Genomic DNA, 16486 nt, shown 5'->3' on the forward strand with positions numbered 1-16486 from the left:
TTAGTTGATAATAATGTATGTATCTCTGCAGTCGTCCTTGCGACTTGTAGATCATACGTTTCTTTAGATGACGTGAGCCTTGTAGGCGTCTGAAGAAGCACTGTTTTCATTCTGCTTAAAGTGTCTATTCGAATAGAAGTAATTTTCAAACCGGGCCATGCCCTTGCCTCCCTGTCTGGTAAGGAGCTGGGGAACAAAGAACGTCCACAGCACTTGACCTTCGCCGTCGTAGTGACGAGATAAGGAGTCCCGGGCATAAGACTACAACATCTGCGGTCTACAATAAGAATGTAACTCCCATTATAGAGTCTTTGAAAGAATGGTTCTATTTCAGTTGCAGGTGCGCCTTGCTGGTGACATGAAAGGTTGTATGAATTCCCTTCACAGGCTCCGTGCAAACTAATACCGTTACACAGAAGCGTGCCGCTTAGTGACATAGCACAATTGTTGCCACTAAGAAACACTTTCTGTCCTTTGTTACTGACACATGCATGTGAATAGGGCAGGTTCCAAGCTGTTTTAAGGTACCCCTTTCCCAATTTCTCGTACATGCCAGCCTGTATATATTTTTGGCAGTATTGAAACCTGAAGGTTGAGATTGGAATATTTATGATTCCGTGGATTATCCATTCACTGACAGGTCGTTCTGACATTGTCATTGGTAATCTTTCTAGTTTTTCAATGCTCAAGATTGTATAATCAGCACCCTTCTGCGCCATACCGATTTGTCTATCAGTAAGGTTAAAGATTTGGAATAGTGACGTTGTGTTGATTAAACGCCAAGGCACATAGCCTGAACGCAGATTTTGTAACGTCCAGCCAAGCTGTACAATAGAACGCAATTGCGACTGACCATGTTGTAATAACAGTAAGTCTTGCGATAATATGTCGATTGCTGAAGACACAATGCTGTCCAATGAAAAAATTCTGGAGGACAGAGTCATTAACCCATTGTCCACTACAGAAAGTGATTTTTCCAAATTAATACGATCAATTTCACGTATTCTCTCTGCTGTTTCAATTTGAGTAACCTTCCAGGCCTCATTGTATGCTGCATATACAGAGGCTGCTATGAAACGCTTTTGACGCTGTTTGCGTGGTCCCAGTATGAAATCACGCAAGTCAGCACCATCAGTAAGTAAAGTTAGGTGTTGCTTAATTTCAGGCAGTGTGGAAGTCTGTAGCCATTGAAGGCATAATTTGCCCACACTGTAGGTTGTTATTATCCCTGGGTGATGTCTTTGAGGATATCTAGGGTCTGGCCTGGTCATTTTGAAACCCTGTGTTTTATTCAGGAATCTATCTTGACAGTTATTTGTATCTGTAGGCCAGATCAACCATTGTTTCCAATCAGGATGTGTTCTGTTTTGGTTAAGTATATGGCTTATGTCTATTTCTTCATCTGTATCAGAGTTATTGCTAAACATTGTTGGCTTTGGAATAGACAGGTTATTTAAATCTTTGATTTTGGCTAAGCCAAGACAGGTGGTTTGTTGAACAGTGTCATTTAAAAATATCATTTGTTCTGGGATCATGCAGGCTCTAAACAAAGCTTCTAAACCCTGTACTTGCCACTCTTTTGTACCCCAAACACTTTTCAAATCAACATTTTTGTCCCAATAATCAAATCCAAAAGTATTCATTTTTTCAAAGAATGAATCTGAATATATCAATTTTGTGTTGGTTATCATGGTTTTCATCCCTGTCTTGTTTGACAATTTGTAATAAAATGTTTCAGCATTACTAGTGTTAAAACCTTGAAAGTATGAATATTTGTCATAAACGGTTCTAGAGCTCCCTTTTGGAGGTGTAGCACAATGTTCCCATTGATTATAATTTAAAACATTTCTAGGTTGTGCAGATTTATGCAAGAAATGGTTACCATAATGGTTATAGCAATACATACTATCATAATTTGTAGAACCTTGCAAATAATCATGTTTTGTAAATTTAGCAGACATTACTAAGTCAGACATCATATTGTTTATACTTTCAAAGTCCCAATCATCAGCAAATGAGTTTGGTTTTGCAAAGTCACTCAAGGAGATCTTGATTTGGTGTGGATATTTCAGGATCTCGACCGGACCATAAATTTCATAGTCAGTGTTGTCCCAGGCTACCCCACCAGGTATTGGAATTGCTGTGAAGTTGGCTGAAGAAAGTTCTGAAGAAAGTTCTCGTTTCTCGACGTGTGAAGATGTGTGTGGTTTGAGGACCAAGTTGATGTTCTGACTTGCTGTGTCCATTTTAGCATATTTTCCCTCAATGAAGCGTCCCAAGGTAAATACCATGATGAGCCAAAGTATGAGGATAAATGCACCAAAATCCACCCAAAATTCAATCCATGGAGAAATCAGATATGTTTCTTTCAGTTGTTTTAAAAGTTCCTTAGCTTTGTCTTTAAAGGATTTTGATGATGGCTGTGTCTTTTGTTCGCTGAAACCTTCAGAGGAATCATCGAAGTTGATGAAGTAACCAGATGCAGTTCTGTCAATTGTTCCAATTGGTTTAGGATTTTTGTTTCTTGCATTTTCACTTGGAACTTCATTGTAGATTGGTGTGTCTCTGCTAAATGTCTTTATTTGGGTTTTCAGAGGTCTGAGTTCTATTGCATTGTTGCATAGTCCTTGTTGTTCTTCTGTAGGCGTCTCGAATGTGATGTGCCTCTTTGTTCGGACCTCTGTACTGGTAGCAAACCTTGGTGTTCTGCTACTTATTGGGAGTCCACTTGGCCTACCGTTTGTTATCGGCCACATGTTGTGGTTTTACCAGGTCGATGGATACAACTCGGTTCTCCTTTTTTCCAGCAAGTGGCGGTAGTACAACTGATCTTGTCCCGTTGACAGACAAGACAGGAACTGCTTTTCTGTAAGAAGGCCCAAATTCCTTCTTTACCGCGATCTTCTCCCTGACTAGATCCCCGATTTTTGGAATCCAGACAGGTCTTGCTGGGACAGGTGGTGATTCTTCAGTGGTTGTTGGCTGTTGTTTCAACTGTATGTTGCTCAGGTCTTTTCTTGTTTTGTTTAAGTCCTGCAAAATAGCCAAACGGTCTTTGACATCAAAGGTTTTTTCTATTACCACTGAAGTCTGACTATCAAGGTCAGAGATCAACATCCTAGTTCCGAATAATAATTCGTACGGACTGAATCCCTTCAGAGAATTTCTTGGCAAGTTATTTAGACTACGTTGGACACTTATTAGATGTTTGACCCACCCAGCTCCCGAACCTAATGTCCTTTCCATTATAGATTGCTTTCTGCCTTGGTTTTTTCTTTACACCATCCCATACCCTCAGGAAGGAAGTGAGAAGATTCCCGCTGGGCTGTGCTCATTTGGCCATGTTTCCCCCCCAGGCTGGATTGCCTGAGTGAAAGAAATGGTTGAACGTAGCATGCTCTTAGCTTATATGCCATTTAGACTCGCAAATCTTGTATAACAGTCCGGACGTCAGCCGAGTGCTGTGGATCTACATTATAAGTGGAACTAGCCTGTGTATGTTAATCGCAAGCCATTCTTTTTGTTGGTAATATTATCTGCCTTGATACGACGAGGTATTAAACTGCTTCTCTCCCCACTGCGATCTCTGTTGCAGTTTGGGCAGTTTTTTACAAACATGGTGTAGTGCAGGCTCATGCCTGGCCACCAGTACCGTGATTGTAATTCTTCCAGAGAATCTTTTAATTTAAGGTGTCTGAGACCCTCGCCTATGTGTGCGTCTGCGATTAACAAGCTTCTCCTGTCCATGTTTGGAATCACTCTATCCCCCACTCCAGGGATTCGAGCAAAAGGGATGGAGTTTGCATTGATTATGTATGTATAATTGAGTGGATAGTTGATCGGTAACGCTGAGCAGTCGCCTTTTGATGACGTTTTCACCGCCAGCAATGTTTCGCCGTCAATGTATTTTAATGTACGCTTTTTTCGATCTACGGGAGCCGGTTTACTGGCTGCCGCTGCGGCTGTTTCAGCCAATGAATTCCCTACAACGTGAACGCCATCACGCTGGTGACTCAGTGAGTGTGTCACGTGAGTCTTTGGTAGTTCTTTTTTCAAAAGAGCTACTTGTTCCCAGAGCAGTCTCTGCTTTATTGGTGCATCTGTGTCATCTTTGTAACCGTTCTGAATCCATGTCTGCAAATCCTTGTTATATGTTTTGACGCAGAAATATGAATCTGACACCACAAGTGTCGGGAATTCGCGATCCGCATTATCTAGCGCCATTTTCAAAGCTATTATTTCAGTTTGTAGTTCTGAATTAGTTTCTACTGAGTGTGATTTTGTTAATAGAGGTCTTAGTTTACCTCCGCGCCACACTTCTTTTGTAATCTCACATGTGGGATTGTATGCATGTTCTCCCCAAACGGAGGGTTGCGCATGTCCGTCTGTATAGATTACACAGGCGTAATGTCGTAGAGGCAGAATGTCGATTGGCAGAGGATACGTCTTTTCATATTTTAGATTTTTTAATTCTTCTAGTTCTGGATCAAAGTAGTAGTCTACTTTGTCCGTTGTGATCGAATTCACCCATTGTATCCATTCCGGATTCAATGTTGTTGTTGGTAAATTACACGGTGTTGTTAGTGCCTCAAAGGCTGATTCTGCTGTTCTGACTGTGATATGTCTACCGTCAGCTATGTCTTTTTCTCTAGCTATTGCGGTTTGAACTGCACGAATGATTTTCCCTGTATTACTGAATTTCTGTTCAGCTTCTGTGTACAAGTGTGATTTGAATGCAATTGGTACCTTTTTTCCCTCATTAGAGGTCAGGTATGTGAATCCGCATCTCCCTGGGATGACTCGGATCACAAGGTTGCGTGTATTATCACGGGTTTATAATTTTGTCTTGATTAGCATGTCTGTTTGTAAGGATCTCAAAATTTCTGTGTGTGTTTGAGTCCAACTGGATCTTTTAAAGTCTGGTTTAATTAGATCGTAAAGGGGTTTCACCCTTTCTGCGTAATTTGCAATGTATGTTCTTCCGAAATTTAGGAAGCCTAAAATTGACTGTAGGTTATTTAGTGTTTTAGGAGCTTGGATAACGGCACATTTCTCTAGGAAATTGTCTGCCAGGCTTTTACCTTCACTTGATAGCTCATATCCTAAGAATAGGACCGTCAGATGGGCAATTCTGGACTTTTTGAAGTTGAATTTGTAACCCTCTGCAGCGAACCCAAGTATTATGGTGTTCACCCTTTTCAAGTGAGTCTCCAAGTCATCATCTGTTAAGTAAATGTCATCGACATAAGATAATGCTTCATCATCATATAGTTGTAGTAATTCTGTTACTCTCGCTGAGAATACCCCCGGGCTGTTCTTGTACCCCTGGGCTAACCGACAGAATTGTTTTTGAGTGCCATTTACTGAGAATGCAGTTAAATATCTGCTCTCTGGTGCTATGTTTTGACAAAAGAATCCGTTGGAGATGTCCAAGGTAGTTTTGTATTTTTTGCGCACTATGTTATTCATTAGTGCAGCACTGTGTGAGTTTTGCACTGCAAAAGTTTTGCAACATGTGTTAAGGTGTCGGTAATCCAAAACTAGACGATATGAATTGTCTGGTTTGGAGACCGGAAACAAAGGATTGTTCATTTGTGAGGTGCAAGTTTCAATCACCCCCTGGTATTCTAGCTGATCTAGTATTTCATTTACTTGTTTTTTAGCTTCTTGCTTAATTGGGTACTGCCTTTGTGCAGTAGGTTGTGATTTTAACTGGATTTTGTGAGGAGGAGAATCCTCATCCCATCCTACATGATTTTTATATAAAGCAGGTGCTAAGGCCACTGCCCACTTTCTAGCAAGTGTGTATTTTTTATGAATCGGGATTTGATTCGAGAAGGCAGGCATAATTACTTCTTCGCCATGAGGGCACTCCCTGACAAACTCTGGTGGCCAGTCTTTTTCAGCTAGAAGGATGTCATAACCCTTTGAGAGGTTATCCCAAAATAGTCCCCTAATTTTCCTAGTCTTATCTCCCTCTATACGTAATGTTATCTCGTATATCTTGTGGGGCTTGCTAACTCTGGTGTCTGCAGTTTCCACTTGAAGGTATTCATTCGTGTCCACTGTCTCCAGATGATTCATAAGGACTTTGCGAGCTATGCTCACCTCTGCTGCGCTGTCTAGCATTGTCTGAGCCCACTCTCCGTTTTTCAGTTGTGTCCTCAGTATTCTCGGCATTGTTAACTACCTTGATACTGGCTACCTTCTTTTTTGGAAATTGTAATTTCTTTTTCAGTTGAGCAGGTTCCTTGTCTTTGGACTTGGCGTGCTCTTCTGATCGTCCTCTTCTTTCCGATTTCTGCGAGGAATTCTGAAAAGATTGAGAGGGACGTGTATCAATGTCTTGATATCTATCAGGTTTTTTAATATTATCCCTATTTCTAAGGTTATATCTATTCCCAGAGGGGTCACTCTGGGGTGACCTTTGTCTTGGGTTTGGAGATTTCTCTCTTCGCCTAGGAGACCTTCCTCTGGACTGGAATTTCTTTTCTTTAGGATTGGATTGTTTGTTCCCATCCCAGTTCTTTTTTGGTGAATTATTATTATTATTAAAAAACATTTTTTCTGGACCTGTAGTCAGTTGCGGTTTTACTGGTATTCCACCTAGACTATCTCTGCCTAGTTCTTCATAGGATTTTTCTATGATTCTGGCAATTTCAGCTGGTTGGTCTGCTATATCTGTCTCTTTTAACCTCTGGCGGATCGCCACGTTTGCTGCTTCACCTTTTATGTTGGCTAATAATATAGCCGAGACCTGCTTGAAGTCTTTCAGTAATTTCATACCAAGAGCGAAAGCAGGTTCTGGACCGTATTCATCTTGAATTTGTTTTAGCACATCTGGTATCACCGAAATGGATGGAACACCGTGCGTTTTTGTGTAGATGGAAGCAAAGACTGTACCCCAAGTGTCACAGTCCTCAATGTGTGGTGCGATTCCCATTGGGAGACATATAGTCAGAATCCTGTGTTTTTCTAATGGGGTGGTGTCAGGAAACACCGCCTCTATTTGGGTAATTTTCTGTGCCAACCAGAATGGTATTTGTTCCCGTTTAGCTGGAACTTTACCTAGGCAGGATTGGATGTTCTGTGGTGTAATTTTATTTGTGTTCCCCTGGTGAGGGGTCAGCTGTGGAAGTTTAATCGCTGGCTGAATTGTTGAAGTCCGCATTACATACTGAACTAATTGTCTATGAATTTTTAGTAGTTGTTTTAGCTGTATTAATAATTCAGCTGCAGGCATCCTATCGATGTCTGGATGTGGTGTGTATCCGGCTAAGACCGGCCACGTTGCTCCTGGTCTTCCTAAAGGACCGAGCCTTGTAATGTGATTGTTATGTTTTAGGGCGCCATCAAATAAGAGCAAATGCTCTTGGAATTTGAGTGGTACTTCCACCTCCTCGAAAGGAGTGTACTCATTAGGAGGTTCCTCTACTTTGTAATAGTGGAAGTACTTTGTTACAGCATTTGCTGCTGGAAAATGTATCCATGTATAGTATACCTCTGTCTGCCGATATTCGTGTGCCTCAATTACGAATATGACTGTGCCACCTCTAGGTGTCAGTCCATTTTCTATAAGTTTTAGAGTTATAGATCTTCTTTTGGCGACCTGGATGAGTATTATATCCGGGTCTGCCTCGAGTGCTGTAGTATCAGCTGCTGCCATTTCAGCTGCTAATCTAGTAGCCTCTCTTTCTTCATCGCTGTCCATTTTACTGACAGAATGGTATTATGTTTATTTGCAGATCAGGTTTCTTTATGGAAACAGAGATTAGATGCACAATATTCTGGAACTGTTTTATCCTTCAACGTTGACTAGACCAAGAACCATACATAGGAGTTCCCTCCTGCGAGGTTTTGGAGGATATAATAAAGTTTCACCCACTCCAGACGTCTTTGGAGTATTTGGGAAAAGGGGTCTGAGTGAGAAAGCACGACTGAGTTACTCTAAATGTCTTACGTTAGTTTTATCGCCCTTTCCAAACGCGTTGGGCGCCATGTAGTGTAGCTCCTATTTTCCCAATAGGCTCTGCGCATTGGAATAGTACCTACAATAGTAAAGGCCTAGACCAGACGTTAACTAGGTCTACTACTGTCGATACTAGACTTAATTTTTGGGTTTGCCAGCTAAGCTCAGAGTTCGCTAGAAACTTTCTCGAATGTTCAAGGAAGGGATTAACTCCCCTGATTAGACAAGAAGGGATTTAGTTTCTGACAACCATAGAACATGACAACTTTGCTCTCCCCTAATCAAGAGTCAATCTCCAGAGTCGTGTGAGCACAAGGCAATTATTTTACTCAGTCAGTACGTGCATTCTTAGTCTCATCAGAATGTAGAGAAAAGGAAGAGACGGGCGTGTTCAATAAAAAGGTGTTATTTATTGATCAGTCTCTTTTCTCATACATGAGAAATGGATCGATATTATTGCAATACTTATAGTTAAGTAAAGTGCATACATTAGAAGCAATAGTATAAAATAATACTGTAAAAACATTGATATGGTTTCTGAGCCATATAATGTTTAAAATGATTAAAATATATTTACATACACATATACATTTGACTAAACGTACTCAACTGGTGTTTCTAAATACGCCTACCCCGTGTACCTGACCTAAGTCTAATGCGTGGGCGGGAATAGAAAGTTACAGTTTAAGTTAAGTTTGTTTTTGCCAAGTGAATAACTAAAGAATTCTCTAGGAGGGGTTATTCAGTTCTGTACCTGGAATTTAGGATGAATGAGGAATGGTATCTCTTTCTCTGCTCTCGATATTCCAGGCTGCCTGCGAGGGCTGCCCAGAAACGCCGGTGCTGGGTCTCTCGGCTTGAGATAGCAGCGCGTCTCTCAGCGCGTCAGGAAGGCGGGGCTGCTGCCTGCGGGGTCTGCTTCTGCTCTCGGCTTCGGCAAGTATGGCTGCTCCGTCTTGTCACCACGCGTGTGTTTGCATAGGGCAAGGTCGGCAATATTTATACCTTAAAGGTGCCGGGATTGACGTAAGGATGGACATAGGTACGTCAATAAAGATGTCATACGACTTGCTCGTTAGCACATTCTTTACTAAAGTTCTCTGTGAAATCAAAACAATGGCCGCACGGATTTTCCAGGTTGTCATAGGTTTGATTTGTTATGAGAACGTCGTATGCCTTATCAGGGGCTGGAGGAATGTCGCTTGTCTAATTAGATCTCAAGCGTTATGACCTAATCAGATAACACGTTCCTGTGCCGTAGTGTGACTGCGTCAGATAACGGTATCTGCATCATGGGGGATTTCTTGCCTCATGGGTTGACTGTTAGTTAACTAGCTAGGTAGTTTAACCAGAATAGGGTCAGGAATAGGGGGATCGATTCAGAACCTATAGAAATACACGACAGGAGAGCAGGAGGTGGCCACACACAGTGCACTGCTGTCCACTGTCAGGCACAAATGGTGGCTGCCAGCTCCCACTGCAGCATGCAGTCGTGCTGCCGGCGGGGGAACCTGGGATAGAGATCCTGAGCTACCCTCTAACGAGGACAGCGCATAGGGTGGCCTGATCCAGAAAGAAAGCGATGCAAGAGGCCACTTATATAATATGAAAACAAAATATAATATGAAAACAAAAGGAAAATCCTAACGTGGCATACCCTGCCACAGCGGGAGAGCTGCTCTTCTGATATTCACTGCTTCAAGAGAAATCACCCCATAATGCTTTGTGGGCCTTTTTCGCCCATATCTCTGATTGTGGTGGTCTCAGGACGATGGGATCATCACCAAATCACTCAGTAAAACTCCACCCTTCTTTGACGGTGGGTTTGAGTCCTCACACTATGGGGTCGATTAGGATGGCGGACGGAAACGGGATCCGTCCACCACGGACGCGGCCAAGATACTCCCGACCGCGCCGCGGAGAAACCGCCGTTGCGATTAGGATTAAAATGCCATTAAACTCAGTACATCAAACCCCGTCCGCGGCGGACGGAGTACACCTGAGACCGCCGCAAGCGGACAGAACCTATGAAAACTCCGTCCGCTGCGGACGAACATGACCGCTGGAACAGGCACAGCCACCGCAATACCTGCGGATGCTTCGTTCCCGCGATAAGGATAACGCCGCCAGTCCCACAGAACTCACCTCCATCCACGACCGCTGCGGAAACAATGCAACGAGAAACCCAGCATCCCAGCGGAAGGGCAACACGGACACCATCCCTTCCGTCAAACCAATTCACAAATGGCTGACGGAAGTAAATACAAAACACACTACACAGGACACCCACCCACCTGAAACACGCACACCAATCACAAGCCACAATGACAACCCCCCAAGCACCTACTAATCCACACTAGTCAACATACCCACCCACCTAGCACCTGACTGCCATCAACCATTGGGACACAACCACGACACAGACTATAAAATTACTCCAACACACTACCACAATCCTTTGCATCACAGCATAGCTGCTAGCAAGAGGCCCAAGACGACGAACAACAGAGACAAATTGCACACATACAACCACCACCCAAACACACCCACCATACAAACACTCACCACATCATTCCTACACACCACACACCTGCACCTCCCAAAACAATCAACCCACACCTTGAGCACCACACACCATGGCACCCAAAAAAAAAAAAATTCACGGAGACAGATTTGAAGGTCATGGTGGATGAAATAATCCGTGTTGAACCCCTCTTATTCGGGACACTAGTCCAGCAGACCACCGTGGCCCAGAAAAATCACATGTGGGACAGGATAGTAATTCGGGTGAATGCGTCAGGGACCGTGCCAAGGACAAAGCACGAGATCCAGAGGCGGTGGCATGACCTAAAAACCAGGGTCAAAGGCATCCGTGCCAAAAACCATCTGCGAGCATATCACACTGGCGGCGGCACACCCCCGGAGCCCATACCCTATACTGATTGGGAGGAAAAGGTGCTGGGCATACTGCACCCAGAGAGCCTGGAAGGAATTGAAGAAGAAGAGGCTGGTAAGTAAAAACCAAGCACCACGAGCACATAGACATGGCCTGCCTCACACAACTGAGAAGAAAAAGCTCCCAGGCCCAACCTATGCATGTGGGCTACATACTCACCAAAATGTAAACGACTCCCAACAGGCCCCCATGTCCACAGGGAGGGTGGTGGTGGGTCGGGTGTGTGAGAGAGGTCACAACTACAACTCCCAACAGGCCCCCATGTCCACAGGGAGGGTGCTGGGGTGTGGGGTGTGTGAGAGAGGTCACAACTACAACTCCCAACAGGCCCCCATGTCCACAGGGAGGGTGGTGGGGTGTGGGGTGTGTGAGAGAGGTCACAACTACAACTCCCAACAGGCCCCCATGTCCACAGGGAGGGTGGTGGGGTGTGGGGTGTGTGAGAGAGGTCACAACTACAACTCCCAACAGGCCCCATGTCCACAGGGAGGGTGGTGGTGGGTCGGGTGTGTGTGAGAGGTGGGTGGGGTGTGTGTTAGACCAGCACTACAACTCCCAACAGGCCCCCATGTCCACAGGGAGGGTGGTGGAGGGTGGGGTCTGTGAGAGAGGTCACAACTACAACTCCCAACAGGCCCCCATGTCCACAGGGAGGGGTGTGTGAGAGAGGTCACAACTACAACTCCCAACAGGCCCCCATGTCCACAGGGAGGGTGGTGGGGTGTGAGAGAGGTCACAACTACAACTCCCAACAGGCCCCGATGTCCACAGGGAGGGTGGTGGGGTGTGGGGTGTGTGAGAGAGGTCACAACTACAACTCCCAACAGGCCCCCATGTCCACAGGGAGGGTGGCGGTGAGTCGGGTGTGTGTGAGAGGTGGGTGGGGTGTGTGTTAGACCAGCACTACAACTCCCAACAGGCCCCCATGTCCACAGGGAGGGTGGTGGGGTGTGGGGTGTGTGAGAGAGGTCACAACTACATCTCCCAACAGGCCCCCATGTCCACAGGGAGGGTGGTGGGTGGGGTGTGTGAGAGAGGTCACAACTACAACTCCCAACAGGCCCCCATGTCCACAGGGAGGGTGGTGGTGGGTCGGGTGTGTGTGAGAGGTGGGTGGGGTGTGTGTTAGACCAGCACTACAACTCCCAACAGGCCCCCATGTCCACAGGGAGGGAGGTGGAGGGTGGGGTGTGTGAGAGAGGACACTGAAAAGTAATGTATGGCAATAAAAACATGTCATGTCCAAAGTATTGATCATCAAAATCTTTTCCCACAGGTGATCGCAATTTGACTGGTGGAACCAGCAACCCGTCGCAACATTCTCCTCACTCACATCCAGGACTCTCTGGGGACGATGCCACAACCAGCTCCGGTGCGGAGGAGGAAGCGGGCCAATGCACACTGCCAGGGCCATCTGGCACACTGGAAATCCCTGCCTCAACAACCGTGGCCTGTGTCACTCCTGCAACACCTGCCACAGTGAGCTGTAGACCCACCACCACCACCTCCACCACCACCATTACCACCACACCTGCGTGTGCCACCCTGCCTGACCCACCGCTAGACGCAGGGCCATCAACATCCCAGGCAAGCAGGGAGAGTGGACGGGAAAGGAGAGAGCCGAGGCATCCATCCCCCAAGCAGGAGTACCTCACACCGGGGAGCTGGGGAAGGACACCCACCCCATCCTGTCGCTGAGACACTGGAAGCCCTAGGCAGAGTCCAGGCTTCCTATGAGCGTGGGCAGGGACATGCTGATCGTGCACACCAGGACTCGGTTGATAACACCAATGTGTTGCGGTCCATTGACAGCCGCATTGGCCAAATAGTGGACCTCCTGGCCCAGCACACATCACTGTGGAGGGTATGGTTAGAACGCAACACCCCCCCCTCAACCAAGTGTCCAGCCGCCACGGTCAGCAACACCACCGCCACCTGTGCCCCTGGAGACGGATGTGGCCCCTGAGCAACCTGCCCCACAAGCTGACTCCGCACCGCCTCCAAGACGGAGGGGCCGTCCGAGGCTGGATGGAGGGGAGAGCAGTGGGGATGCTCCATCTACACGCTCAAAGAGGGGCCGACAATGACTGTAACACTGTCTGAGGCTGCCATCCAGCCGCAAACTATCCTGTCCCACCACGCCAAGTATTGGCACAGGTCTGCTGGACTAGCCGGACATCACGCAATGTGGTGTCAGCACGGACATTTCATCTACCATGACCTTCAACTCACACTCCCCCACCCAACACTTACTTGTATATATCCACCAGCACCAATGCACAACCTGTAAATACATTTCACTTACACACTCAATGATGTGTTGACTCCATGTTTATTCACATGATTGTCTCAGAAACAGATCTGACCAGGTGCAGGGAACCATGTCGTACAGAATCCTGCCGCTGTGGGCGTGACCTAGGGAAAATCAGAGACAGCAAACACACGTCAGGTAAGTGAATCACAACCATCACAACACACAGCAGTGTAAAATTCCACCAATCACACCCATCACAAAATCAGTGGATGAGAGGACACACATCATGGAGACTTGCATGTCCAGAGAAATAAACACACACACATCCAAACATAACATACCAGAACAGGCAGCTGATGAACACCACATCCACACACCACCAGCAAACATACATAACGCATTGTCAACCGGCACATGAGGTAGTCACTCACATTCAAGGGAAATAGCGATCAATGAGCTGACGCCTCTGGTCCACACCTTCCTCCTCAGCACTATCCTCATCAGTCGACATGGGTGGGATGGGAGGCCGAGGAACTTCTTGGTCTTCAGGGTCCAAGATCAGTTCAATGTTATTGCGCACTGCCAGGTTGTGGAGCATGCAGCAGGCAATCACGATCCTGCATACTTTGCCTGGTGAGTAAGGCAGGGCCCCTCCGGTCTTATCCAGGCACCGAAACCTGGACTTTAGCAGTCCAAAAGTACGTTCCACCACTCTACGTGTCCTTCCATGGGAATCATTGTAGCGCATTTCACCCGCTATAGTAGGATTACGTATGGGACTCAGGAGCCAGGGCCGGTTTGGGTACGCCGAGTCGCCTATGTAGGGGGATGACAGGCACAAATATCACAACCAGAATTGGTGGGTACCCCATGCCACACAGAAATCACAAATGTCCCCACAGCATACTCACCAACAAGCCACGCGTGTCCTGGACGCAGATTAGCCATCAGTTGGGGGACAATGCTGCTCCGCATGATGTGGGAGTCATGTGCGGAGCCTGGGAATCTTGCACACACATGGGAGATGATGTTGTCGGCCAGGCACACCACCTGCACGTTGAGCGAATGAAAGTGCTTCCTATTCCTATATACCGGCTCACGTGCCCGAGGTGGAATGAGAGCGATATGTGTGCCATCAATGGAACCCACTACGTGTGGTATCTGGCCCAGTGCATAGAAGTCTGCTTTGACTGCTGCCAACTCTGCCGGCCGTGGGAAATGGATGTAGTCATCCTTGTACAGCATCATGGCTTTTAGAACATCCCGAAGTACCATGCTGAACATGGACTGTGACATCCCCCGGCATGTCCAACTGTGTACTGAAAGGTGCCAGTAGCAAAAAAGTGTAGTGCCGCCATCACCTTAGCTGTGGGTGTAATGGAATCAGGATACGTCCTTCGTGGCTGCAGATGAGATAATTGGTCTACAAGCTCCATCAATCTACGTCGATCTAGCCGGAATTTCCTGATCACCTCCACGTCAACCATATCCTCCAGCACAGTGTATGGGCGATGGGCATTTGGAGCCCTCCTGTGTGGGAGTAGACGTGATATAAGTCAACTTACAAACAACGCATGGCTGTGCAACTCCATCACATGTAAGCCAACACTAGCAAGAAGATAAATGTTGTGGACAATAGTCATATGTGTGACATGTCAGAAAGTTACGACAATACGGAGTGCCCTATGAACAATGTGCTGCCACTAGCAACATGAAGTGCGTCAACATGTACAATGCAACTTAGTCTCATGTCAACATTACTGCCAACAAGACATGTGTTAGGACCCAATTTTGTAGAAGCCACATCACAGACACACATGCACGTGCAAACACAAAACAATAATGCTACACACACTCCATGTCATCATGCACCAATGACAACACTGACATTGGTGAGCATCCGCTCATTACATGCATGGTCAAATAGGCAACACATATACGCATACACAGAATGCATGTGGACCCCACCATTGTTATTAGCACACATTAACTACACACTGACAACAGATCCAGAATGTGGCGAGACAGGCCTGATGTAGTGTGTAGATGTGAAGTATTTGAAACGTGTGTAGGGAAATACAAGACGTCAACACGTCGACATGCACATGTGTAGCACATTGTGTGCACATCAATGGGCATTGTATGAACACGCATGATATAGTGCATGACATATGCAGTTTCGCCAGCACGGTCACAACCCTCATAACGCCAGAGCGGACTATACAGCACGGTGCAGCTGTCCAAATAATAATAACAACATTGACGCCGCCATGGCGGTGCACTGCTTCCGCGATTTCCAAATGGGCATACGCCAACCGCATGTGCAAGCTTCCGGGACGGATGCTTCTCTTGCAACAATGACCCCTTCCCATTGGCTGCCTGTACGTGCCGTCACGGACACACATCGGCAACCGCAAGTGCGCATTTCCGCGACGGTTGCATCTTTTGCAACAATGTTCAATCAGTGGCGCCACCATGGTGGTGCACGCATTCCGCGGGGGAGGTGCCGGCCAACACATCCTTATGATGATGTCAATGGAGATGGCAGTTCATGACCCCCCTTACAGTCACGTTGCATCATCCACCGAACACTGGCCGTGCCAGGCCCGGTCACCCACCGCCGTGCCAGGCCGGTCACCCACCGCCAGGCCAGGCCGGTCACCCACCACCGGGCCAGGCTGGTCACCCACCGCCGGGCCGGCCCGGTCACCCACCGCTGTGCCAGGCCCGGTGCACAACCGCCGTGCCAGGCCCATTGCACAACTGCCAGCCCAGGCCGGTCACCCACCGCCGGGCCAGGCCGGACACCCACCGTGGGTGTCCGGCCTGGGCCGGCGGTTGTGCACCGGGCCTGGCACGGCGGTTGTGCACCGGGCGGGCCCGGCGGTGGAGGACCGGCCTGGCCTGGCAGTGGGTGACCGGCCTGGCCCGGCAGTGGGTGACCGGCCTGGCCCGGCGGTGGGTGACCGGCCTGGCCCGGCGGTGGGTGACCGGCCTGGCACGGCGGTTGTACACCGGGCGGGCCCAGCGGTGGGTGACCGGCCTTGCCCGGCAGTGGGTGACCGGCCTGGCACGGCGGTGGGTGACCGGGCCGGCCCGGCGGTGGGTGACCGGCCTGGCACGGCGGTTGTACACTGGGCGGGCCCGGCGGTGGGTGACCAGGTGTAGTTAACTTGTATAGATGAATCACGCAGGTGGAACTTGTAAATATTAGGTTAATTCGCAGCACAGAAATAAACAAGCAGATCACCATCTGGCCAGGCACCAACTGCCAGCATAACAATTCTTAAGTAGAATCATGACTTTA

Source organism: Lissotriton helveticus, chromosome 8, assembly GCF_964261635.1.
Source record: "Lissotriton helveticus chromosome 8, aLisHel1.1, whole genome shotgun sequence".
In the NCBI taxonomy this organism is placed as follows: Eukaryota; Metazoa; Chordata; class Amphibia; order Caudata; family Salamandridae; genus Lissotriton; species Lissotriton helveticus.